Below are 11,269 nucleotides of genomic sequence, written 5' to 3'. Positions count from 1 at the left end.
AGTAGAGACGGGGTTTCACCATGTTAGCCAGGATGGTCTCCATCTACCTGACCTCGTGATCCGCCCGTCTCGGCCTCCCAAAGTGCTGGGATTACAGGCGTGAGCCACCGCCCGGACCAATGCTTAATTGCTTTAAAGAGCTGTCAAGGACTTGTTTGTTTACTTTTGCCTGAGGGTAGATGCCAGCTGCTTGGACTGAGGGCCTGGGGATGGGGGAAGGTGGGGGAGGAGAGAGAGAAGCAGGTGGGTACAGTTGATCCACTCTAGAGCTTTCCCGGCTCACAGGCCTCCTGGCAGCACTTCCCTGCCATCTGCTGTTTGTCTGTTAACCCTCTCCCATCTGACCTCAGCTTCCAGGGTGTAGGGACTCTCATCCCTGTGTGGTACCCACTTACCCTGTCCTCAGGGTATGAGTTTATTCCTTATTGGACTTCTTGTCCATCAATCTGAAGAGTCAAGGCAGAGACATCCTGTCTGGTTTATTAATGAAAAATGAAAAAAAAATCCCACATGCACGTTTAGTATTTGTTATCCCATGGGTAGTATCTCTAGTAAAAGAACTGTAAATTAACATATTTTTCCATTGAAGTAAATAATGTATTGCTTTAAAAGATATATATGTAATATACAAAAACATGCTTCTTAGGCTGAGCACGGTGGCTCACGCCTGTAATCCCACTTTGGGAGGCTGAGGCAGGGGGATCACGAGGTCAAGAGATCGAGACCGTCCTGGCCAGCATGGTGAAACCCCATCTCTACTAAAAATACAAAAATTTACTGGGCATGGTGGTGCGCGCCTGTGGTCCCAGCTATTTGGGAGGCTGAGGCAGGAGAATCACTTGAACCTGGGAGGTGGAGGTTGCAGTGAGGTGAGATCGCGCCACTGCACTCCAGTCTGGCAACAGAGTGAGACACTGTCTTAAAAAAAAAGAAGGGAAGAAAAAAAAAAAAACTAAAAAACACATGTTTCTTGTAAAAATGCAGATACAAGATGGCTTTTCCCTTTATTTCCCCACCCCAGTTCTGCTCTTTTCCCAGGAAGTGGCTGCTGTTAATAATTGGGTGTATATCTTTGCCAACCATTATTAATGGATTTACGTATCCATGTTCATCTGTCTGATTATCAGTCTCTTCTCAATTTAGACAGGATTAAATTGTATGTGTTATTTTGTGATTTTTTTTTAACTCGGTCATATGCCTTGGGTGGCTTTCCATGTCGGTACATGTAGAGCTATCATTCTTTCCCCTACTGGTTGACATTTAAGTAGTTTACAGTTTTTCTAAAAAGGCAGAATCTGTTGCTTTCTTGTTTCATTGACTGTTAGCATGTTTCTCACTGAAATTAAGAAATCCTGGTCATATCTGTAAAGAAGCCCGGTGTGTTGAATGGAAAAACCTAATTGGATGAAATACAACAAGTCGAGCAGATCATACATAAATATGGTAAAACTTAGAAGTGCAGTTTCAACATCAGCCAAATAAAATACTAAAACTTCTTTAATAAAGCATGTTATTCTATCCCAGTTCGTGAATGAAGCAGAATCAAATCAAATTTATTTTGCTCCGAGTTAAGGAGACAAGCCAGTTTGCATTTCTTCTGTCAAATATATTTATAACAAGTGCCCAAGTTTAAAATGTCCTTGTTTCTCCCCTACTGTTTGTTTCCTACTATTTTCTGCCTATTTTTCTTATTCTCCACACTCTAAGTTCTTGATTTATCAGTTGTTCTTTTTGTTATAGGTCTTGAAACTGGAATCAGTTTAACCTCAAAGGGACTATCACAATGTAAATTTCCAGTCAAATCCCATTTAAAGCAATGAGAACATGGGCCTGGCACAATGGCTCATTCCTGTAATGCCAGCATTTTGGGAGGCTGAGGTGGGAGGATTCCTTGAGCCCAGGAGTTTGAGTCCAGCCCTGGTAACAAAGCGAGATCCCATCTCTACAAAAATTTTAAAAATAAAAATATTAGCTGGGCACGGTGGTGCACACCTGTAGTTCTAGCTACTCAGGAGGCTAAGGTGGGAGGATTCCTTGAGCTTGGGCAGTTGAGGCTGCAGTAAGCTGTGGTTGTGCCACTGCACTCCAGCCTGGGTAACAGAGTGAGACCCTGTCTCAAAAAAACCACCACCACCACCAACAACAGAAAACAACAAAAACAAAAACAAAAAAACAAACCAAAGAGAACATCTACAGACAAAACCACACATTTTCAGGATCTAGATCCACACCTTCCCTGGAGAAAGGGAGAAGTCTCCTCTCTCTTTTTATTTATTTATTTTTTTTGAGGCAGGGTCTTGCTCTGTTGCCCAGGCTGGAGTGTAGTGGTGTGATCACAAGTCATTGCAGCCTCAACCTCCTGGGCTCAAGTGATCCTGTCACCTCAGCCTCCTGAGTAGTTGGGACCATAGGCACGGGACATGCCACCATGCCTGCCTAACTTTTTTTTATTTTTTGTAGCAATGGGATCTCACTATGTCTCCCAGACTGGTCTTGAAATCCTGGGCTGAAGTAATCCTCCTGCCTCAGCCTTCCAAAGTGCTTGGTATTACAGGCATGAGCCACTGCGCCTGGCCGAGGTCTTCACTTTTGAAAGAGCACAAATCCTTTACATGGCCAGTTCTGGCAGGTCTTCTCTACCATTCCACACCAAAAGATTTTCAGAGTTCTGCTATGCTGAGATTAGCATTGAATTTCACTGGCTGTGTGGCAGAATGACTTTACTTCCCATTTTCACATTTTTTTAATCTGCAGAAACTTGGTACTCACCAGGTGTCCCTTTGCAAGGCTGGGTCAGAACTCCAGCTTATATCCTGCTCTTAACAAGAGCAGCTACCACTAAGGGGGCACCTGACTATGTGCAAGCACTGTTGTATGAGTTTCACATTCATTTTCTCACTTAATCCTCAAAATATTCCCATGCAGTAGGCCTTGATGGGGAAACTGAGGCCCAGAGCAGTTGGGTCACTTTCTTAAGTCACACAGTGCTTCAGATTCCTGAGAGAGCTGGGCTTCAGACCCAGTCTGCCTGGTGCCAAAGCCTGGGCTTTTAGCCTCTGTGCTACATGTTCACCACTAACCAACTCTCTCTCTCTCTCTTTCTTCCTTCCTTCCTTTCTTTCTTCTTTCTTTCCTTCCTTCCTTCCTTCTTTCTTTTTTCTTATTTCTTTCTCTTTCTTTCTTTCTCTCTCTTTATCTCCCTCCCTCCTTCCCTCCCTCCCTCTCTCTCTCTCCTTCCTTCCTTTCATTCTTTGGTTCTTTCATTCTTTCAACAGAGTCTCACTCTGTTGCCCAGGTTGGAGTGCAGTGGTGCAATCATAGCTCATTGCATCCTCAAACTCGTGGGCCCAAGTGATCCTCCTGCTTCAGCCTCCAGAGTAACTAGGACTCTGGGCATGCACCACTATACCCAGCTAATTTTTAAATTTTGTGTAGAGACAGGGTCTCCCTGTGGTGCCCAGACTGGCTCTGAACTCCTGGCCTCAAACGATCCTCCTGCCTCAGCCTCCCAGAGTGCTGGGATGACAGGCGTGAGCCACCCCATCTGGCTTAATAAGCCCTCTTGAGCACGTGAGAAGGGAGACCTGCAGCCACCACCTGATAGTAACAGGATGGGTGACTGTGGTAGACTAGATAATGGCCCCCCCAAAAAAGATGTTCCTATGTTAATCCCTGGAATCTGTGAATGGCACTTTACAAATCAAAAAAAGGACCTTGCAGATGTGATTAAGTTCAGGATCTTGAGATTGGGAGACTGTCCTGGATTAGCCAGGGGGGCCTCGATGCAATCACGTGTATTAATATGAAAGGGAGGCACAGGGAGGTGTGACATACACAGAGGAGGACGTGTGGTCCTGGAGGCAGAGACCGGAACGATGCAGCCACAAACCACGAAAGCCAGTGGCTGCCAGCAACTGGAAGATACAAGGAATGGGCTCTCCTCCGAGGCCTCTAGAGCACGCATTAGTCAGCATAGTTCCTGAACTATGAAGGAATAAATTTCTTTTGAGCCACTAAGTTTGCAGTAATTAGAGCAGGCATAGGAAACTGATACAGTGACTGTGTGGTCTCTCTAGGCCTCAGTTTCCTTATCTGTAAAACAAGGATATTAATGATACATACCTAGTTTTTTTTTTTTTTTTTAGGGTCTCGCTCTGTCACCCAGGCTGGAGTACAATGGCACAATCTTGGTTCACTGCTTCCTCTACCTCCCGGGTTCAAGCGATTCTCCTGCCTCAGCCTCCTGACTAGCTAGGATTACAGGTATGCGCCACCACACCCGGCCAATTTTTGTATTTTTAGTAGAGACAGGGTTTTGCCATGTTGGCCAGGCTGGTCTCGAACTCCTGACTTTAAGTGATCCTCCCATTGCGGCCTCCCAAAGTGTTGGGATTATAGGCATGAGCCACCACATCCAGCCTAGTATTTTTTAAAACTAAGGAATTTAAAATGCTTGGCAGGAGGCCTGGCATGAATATATGCTCAACCGAGATGAGGTATTGTGATCACTAATTGGCTCTGATAGGAGCACACATGGGTTTTTGGGGAGCACATGGGCCACTCAGCAAACCCAACTTTAGTTCATGTGATGTGCTTGGTTATCCAGTAAGGTCTACAGGGCACTTTAGAGGCAAAGAAGTTGAAATTAGTTAAAAGTGACAATACATGGTATTTACTGACCAACTGGCAGGAAATTCACCCAAAAATCTCCACCTCCAATTTCCTTTTTTTTTTTGTTTGAGACAGGGTCTCATGCTATCACCCAGGCTGGAGTGTGGTGGCGTGATCATAGAGCACTGCAGCCTCAACTCCTGGGCTCAAATGATCCTCCTGCCTCACCCTTCCAAGTAGCTGGGACTACAGGCACCCACCACCACACCTGGCTAATTACTGTATATATATATATATTTTTTTTAAGAGACAGGATCTTGCCGTGTTGCCCTAGCTTGGAATCCAACTCCTGGCCTCAAGTGATTCTCCCATCATGACCTCTCAAGTAGGTGGGACTATGGGTGCCTGCCACCATGCCTGGCTAATGTTTTTTATCTTTATTTTTTGTAGAGACAGGGGTCTCTATGTAGAGACAGGGGCCACTATGTTACCCAGGCTGGTTTCAAACTCCTGGCCTTAAGCACTATTTTCACCTTGGCCTTTCAGAAGGCTGGGATTACAGGTGTGAGCGACCAGCCCAGCCTCCCCTTCCAATTTCTAGTGTGACTGTAGCCATCAGAGAAACACTTTTCAGGTAGTAATTTTTGTTACCTGGTGGATGCCCCAGTAACTTCTTATTTTCTGGATCTAATTCTGAGTGGTCATTCCAGGACACTTAATTAATAAACATAAAAGTAAACATGGCAGCTGGGAATTATAAGTGCAAATTCAGTTGCCCATCAGGAATGTAACAAGTGACCTGCACGCTTTGCTACAGCAAAGCGTGGATGCTCATTTCATCCACGGAAATGAGCAGAGGGAGGGCTGTTTTGATCTAGGCACCCGGGTCCCAGATGCCTGAGAGCTATTTCTCCCCAAGGGCCAGACTGCAGCAGAGCCAATGAGTTTGCCTTTGAGATATTCCCATTTGTTCGCCCAGCTCCAAGAGAAGTCATCGCCTTCATTGTGGGTTGTTCTGGGCAAATGATGGAGGAATTAGCAGCATGGCCTGGAGCGGCTCTGAGCAGGCCTGGGCCAGCTGACACACGCCACTTAGGTTTCCAGGGAGCCAAGCTGTCCCCACTCACGCACGGCTGATGCACTTGTGGCTAAATGCGGTGCAGTCAGGGCCCCGGGCCAGATTCAGGGCAGGAAATAGAATACCACCTCCATTGCCAGGGAAACAATGGTCTACGGACATGATTTAAACTGGAGCCAACGAGAACGCTCAAGAGGGCCGGCCAGCAGAGGAAGGGAGACCAGAGGGCAGCTTGCACAGATCTTGTCTTGGGTTATAACTGTTGACAAGCCACTTAACTGCCTCCAGGTTTAAGTTTATCTGTGTATAAGATGGAGGTAACAATATTTATACATCTCACTGGAGACTTATGAAAACAAGATTTTGGACAGATCCCTTGGGACCCATGGATGGAAAGTGGTATGTAAGTGCAGTGATAAACCTACTGTGTGTGTGTGTGTGGGTGTTTTCAGCAGTGTATTAGGGACTTGTAGACCCACCAGAAAACACTTTTGGAGTCTGATCAAAAACGACAAGAAAAATGAGCAGCTCTTGGTTGCAAGTGCATGGGTTTGCTTTGGTCTTGTACAGGTCTGGGAGAATTGCATGTGTAACTCAGACTTCAGAATTGTTTTCCACCTGTCGCTGTGATGAGTAATACAGGTGCTCAGATCATCTGAGAATGCTGTAGTGATTGTTCCCAAATATTTGCCAACTTTGCTTTACAAAACTCCCCAATTCTACTGTGTGGTTTATGAGTTGTACATGGAGTCTGGAACATTTCTTCCCAAGGTGGATGGGGAATCTATTTAAAAACAAAGCACACAGGAGGATAATTGTTCTTTCCCCGTGACATGTGTGATTTCTGAGGAATCTTCCTGCGGCTGCTAAATAGACATGTTTCTGTTCATTTAAGCCTAAGCAATTGACCTCAGACCTCCCAATAACGTTTGTAAATGTTTTCCGTCAGCTGGGGTCCTGCGGGAGTCTATTGCTCCGTGTTCTTGGTTAGTTAAACCTGTCTCTTAGGCGTATCATCTGTCTAGAATAATTTCTCTGGCTCTAGGTGAATGATGACTATTATAGAAAAAAATTGTTGAGTAATAAACTACACACTTAATTTTTTATTAGAAAAATATAAATGAAATATAGAAAATAGAGATTATCTGTAATTCTCACAGGTGGAATGAACCATACTGGCATACATACATGTATATTTTCAACAAAAATGGGATTCTATGTATACGCTTGAGGTGAAGTCTTTACCTAGTAAACCTGGAAGAGCATTGCATATCCTTAGAGATTTTTGCCTTTTTGCCTGCAGCAGGGAGGGGTCCTGCTTCTGTTGCCCGCCTGCGGGGTGGCAGAATGAGAGGCCTTGGAAGAACTTTCAAAGACTTGTTCCTTGAGATGTTGCTCCACTTAGCGCCCCTGTGTTTTGGCAACAACATGCTTCCCAAAAGTGGTAAACACTTGCTGATTTGAGCTTCTATGTGGATGCTGGTCCCTACCACTCCCCTCTATCCTCCTTCCTTTTTTTTTTTTCATGCTAGCAGAACTGATTAAGGCATGACTTACATGCAGTGCAATACACACACATTACAGCCTGTGGAATTTGTTTTTTGTTTTGTTTTGTTTTGAAATGGAGTCTCGCTCTGTTGCCCAGGCTGGAGTGCAGTGGTGCAATCTCAGCTCACTGCAACCCCCACCCCCCAGGTTCAAGTGATTCTCCTGCCTCAGCCTCCTGAGTAGCTGGGATTACAGGTGTGTGCTACCACACCTGGCTATTTTTTGTATTTTTTAGTAGAGACCGGGTTTCGCCATGTTGGCCAGCCTGGTCTCGAACTCCTGACCTCAGGTGATCCACCCGCCTCAGCCTCCCAAAGTGCTGGGATTACAGGCGTGAGCCACTGTGCCCTGCTCAGCCTATGGAATTTGAACATACACATACACTGTTGTGACACCACCCAAGACATAAAACACTTACCTCCAGCATCCCAGAATTCACTTTGTATCCTCTCTGCACCAATCCCCCCACCCCAGGTAATCACTTCCATTCATTCCTAAATACTAACTTTATCATGTTACTGCCCACCCCAAAATGTTCCATAGCATCACTGTCCCTCTGTCTTGCTGCTTCAGGTCTGTATGTCTCGGCCTAATTTTCCTAGTCCACTCTCTTAAGGGTCCCACCTGCTGGGCCTCCATTGATGTCGTGTGGCTGGAGGGTGGTCCTTGCATCCTCACCCCCACCTGCCAGGCTCCACCTGAGCTTTGCTCCCTCTGTGACCTCACTAGAACCGTCTTTTCTTAGCCTTCCAAGTCTTGCCCATCATTCAAGGCTCAGCTCAAGTCCCATTTCCTCCAAGAAGTCCTCCCTAATTTTTTTGCCTCCCTCTTACATGCTGAGTTCGCTGGCACCATGTGGCTGCGTTTCTGCAGATGTGGGGCCCCAGAAGCCTGCCCTGGCCACTGTGTCATTCCAACTTTTGATCCCCAACAACCATTTATATCTTGGAGCAGACATTTTTCCAAACCCTCCTCTGCCCTTACCCATTCTCTCTCACATCCTGCGGCTGCCTGAGGGTCTGTCCCTCCCCAGACCTCAGACCCTGCTCGGTGTCTGTGTCACCTTTTTCCTGCCCCAGTGTTGGGACTTTGCTACCCAGATCAACCAAGTCCTCTCCTATGGACCCTCAGGTCCCACCTCTGCTACCAGTTCTTCAGATTTGATACCAAGACATCTTGGGACTGGGCTCAGCTCAGAGGGTAGGGGTAGACTGAGGGGAGAGAGTTCACAGGTGAAGAGAAAGTTCTTTTGATGGGATGTGGGGTGGGGCTGGGAGCACTGGTGAGTTACATAGTCATCCCATCTCACTCATGTCCCCTGCACCTTGCAGTTAGCGACTGTCCCACTTTCTCTGTTGTTCCTATAACCTCACTCCTGTCCAGACTTTTGGGGTTTCCCATGGCACAAGCAGAGCTCGGAGCCCACAAGAATGGGCACAGTGAAGGGGATTAAATAAGACAGTGCAGCTAAGGTGCTGAGCACAGGGCCTGCCCACGGTCGGGCTGAGAGAAGTGAGTTAACTTCAAGACCCTGCAGTCCCTTCTCTGATTCTTGTCAGCCGGGGAGGTGAGGTGGGGTCCCAAAGCTGCGTGTGTGTTTGTAGGAGTCGAAGGGACTTCCAGAAACCCTCTCATCCACAGTGAACACAGGCCCCAGAGCAGCAGAGCCAGGTCTGAGGCCCAGCTTCGTGCGGACTCTCCCTGTGACCTCAGTCTCTCCACGAGTGAAATGGGGCAGTGGTCCCTCCCCCTTGGATGAGCAGAGATCACGAGCACTGGTGCTCAAGGACTTTGCAGATGGAACCCTGCATGAGGCGGGTTCTCCTGGTTCCAACTTAAGCATAATTGAGTCTTCTGAATTGGCAGCTGGAAGATGTAGCCCCTCATAGAAAAAGTTGGGTTCTAGACAGAAAGCAGAAAGTTTCAGTGAGATTAGAGCATGTGGAAAAGGGGCTGGGCGTGGTGGCTAACACCTGTAATCCCGCACTTTGGGATGCCAAGGAGGGTGGATCACCTGAGGTCAGGGATTCGAGACCAGCCTGGCCAACATGATGAAACCCCATCTCTACTAAAAATACAAAAAATTAGCCAGGTGTGGTGGTGCCCGCCTGCCTGTCATCCCAGCTACTAGGGAGGCTGAGGCAGGAGAACTGCTTGCGCCCGGGAGGCAGAGGTTGCAGTGAGAAGAGATCGCGCCTCTTCACTCCAGCCTGGGTGACAGAGCAAAAATAAAAAAAATTAAAAAAAAAAAAGTGGAGAAAAGGGGAGAAAAAATAGGAAAGAAAAGAAAGCTGCAGTGATACCACCCTCAGTTGTAGGCAAACTCGAGTCTGACTTTGGAACATGCCTTCATCACCCTGTGCCTCAGTTTACTTGTCTGTGAAATGGGGATAACAGTTTTTTCCTCCTAGAATTGTTGTGAGGGGCAAGTACAGTAATTGATGTAAGGATGTAGCACAGTGCCTGGCTCAATCAACACTAGTGTTATTATTTCCTAATAAGTGTTTGTTGTTGCTCAGTGAATGAATGGATGGATGGATGAATGGCCGTTGGTCTGGATTTAGCTTCAGGGAGTGCTTTTTTGTTATTCTCTAGCATTTTCAGGCTGATTCCATTTGACTTTGCTTAGGCAGGGAACAGTTTGACTCGCATGTGGAGAAGGAAGAGAGTAAATGAGAAGTCTTCGCCCAGGGGTGCAGGACTGCACACAGAAGGCAGTAAGATCCTGGGAGCAAACCCAGTGGCACCGGAGAGCCAGTGGGGACACCCCCTCACCAGGCCAGGTTTCCCTGAGGCTGCCATTTCCCTCTCCACTTCTGTAAAGTCAGACTTGCACTTTGGTTTTACTCCCAAGCTCAGCTCCTTGATTCATCCTGGCAGGGCTGTGGCTGTTGCTTTATCATCTTTCTGTATGGCCAGGATGAGACAGGTCATAGACATTTTACTATGAAAGAATAAGCAACCAATATTGAATATCTCGGAGTCCCTGCCCCTCGGCCCTCTCCGCATCTTCTCAGACAACCGTCAGAGCCGAGCCTGGGGGCGTAGGCCAGTCTCACCCCGCACCCCGCACACACCTCTCAACCCACAGAGCCAGGGAGTTCCAGGTCATTCCAGGTCATTCCAAGGGCAATGGTTTTACCATCTGGCCCTGTCTTTGCTACTTACGTGCTGTGTGACCTTCAGAAAGCCCCTTCCCATCTCTGGGCCTCAGAATCTCCATCTGCAAAATAAGGGAAATGACTCTTCTCGTGTCTGAGATCCCTCCTGTCTGTGAAAGTGGCAGAGGGTGTGAGTGATGAGCATGGTGTTGGAACGCTGTCCCCATGCCTTTCTGGGGGACTGGCCCTGGGCAGCTGTTAAAGTTCCCCAGGTTGCTCCTCCTCTGTGAAATGGGGATGACAAACAATGACCCACCCCACAGGGCTACAGTGTGTCTCAAATAAGGAGAGGCAGCCAAAGCGCTCAGCGCAGGGGCTGTGAGTGCATACAGAAGCCGGCAGCCCTGTCTCTCCTTCCCGTCAGCCAAGCTAGTTAATTTGTGGTCCCAAAGTTGAGAGAGAGAGAGAGAGAGAGAGAGAGAGAGAGAGAGAGGGAGGGAGAGAGAGAGGCTGTTTGTGTGTGTGTGTGGAGAGAGAGAGGCAGTGTGTGTGTGTATGGCAGTGTGTGTGTGTGTATAGCTTGGTCTCTCCCAGGCGCTTTGGGAAGATCTGGCCAGGGAGCCCTCCCTGGCACATCCCTGACAGAGCCACGTGTCCTTGTCTCCTTGTCTTCTCCTGCACTGCAGCCCCAGGCTTTGGGGACTCTGTGCCTCTTTGCTGCCTCCTGAGTAGTTTTATTTGGAGGGCCAATAGCAGGACCCTCCCAGCACAGAAGTGACTGACCAGGCCCGGCCAGGGTACAAGCAGCCCCACTGAAGACCTGCAGGGCCGCCACCTCTCTGCTGCAGACCCGGCCTCTCCTCTGTCCTCAGGGCTCCCTGAAGGCAAGGAGTCCCTGCACATCCCCAGGGCCCCTGCACCCGGATGCGGG

General features: G+C 47.8%; 1 protein-coding gene across 2 annotated transcripts in view; it reads left to right on the top strand.

Annotated features, from left to right (window-relative positions):
- Positions 1-5,904: 5,904 nt before the first annotated feature.
- MYLK3 (myosin light chain kinase 3) overlaps positions 5,905-11,269 on the top strand; it is a 56,841-nt gene continuing 51,476 nt past the window's right edge. For both annotated transcript variants that reach the window (XM_063700176.1, XM_019011405.4), the window contains exon 1: positions 5,905-6,088. The gene's annotated coding sequence lies outside the window, so the exon portion shown is untranslated. The remainder of the gene's footprint in view (positions 6,089-11,269) is intronic.

This window comes from Gorilla gorilla, chromosome 18 (assembly GCF_029281585.2).
Source record: "Gorilla gorilla gorilla isolate KB3781 chromosome 18, NHGRI_mGorGor1-v2.1_pri, whole genome shotgun sequence".
In the NCBI taxonomy this organism is placed as follows: Eukaryota; Metazoa; Chordata; class Mammalia; order Primates; family Hominidae; genus Gorilla; species Gorilla gorilla.
The sequence above is the reverse complement of the archived record's forward strand: the minus strand, read 5'-3'. Positions and strand labels throughout refer to the sequence as shown.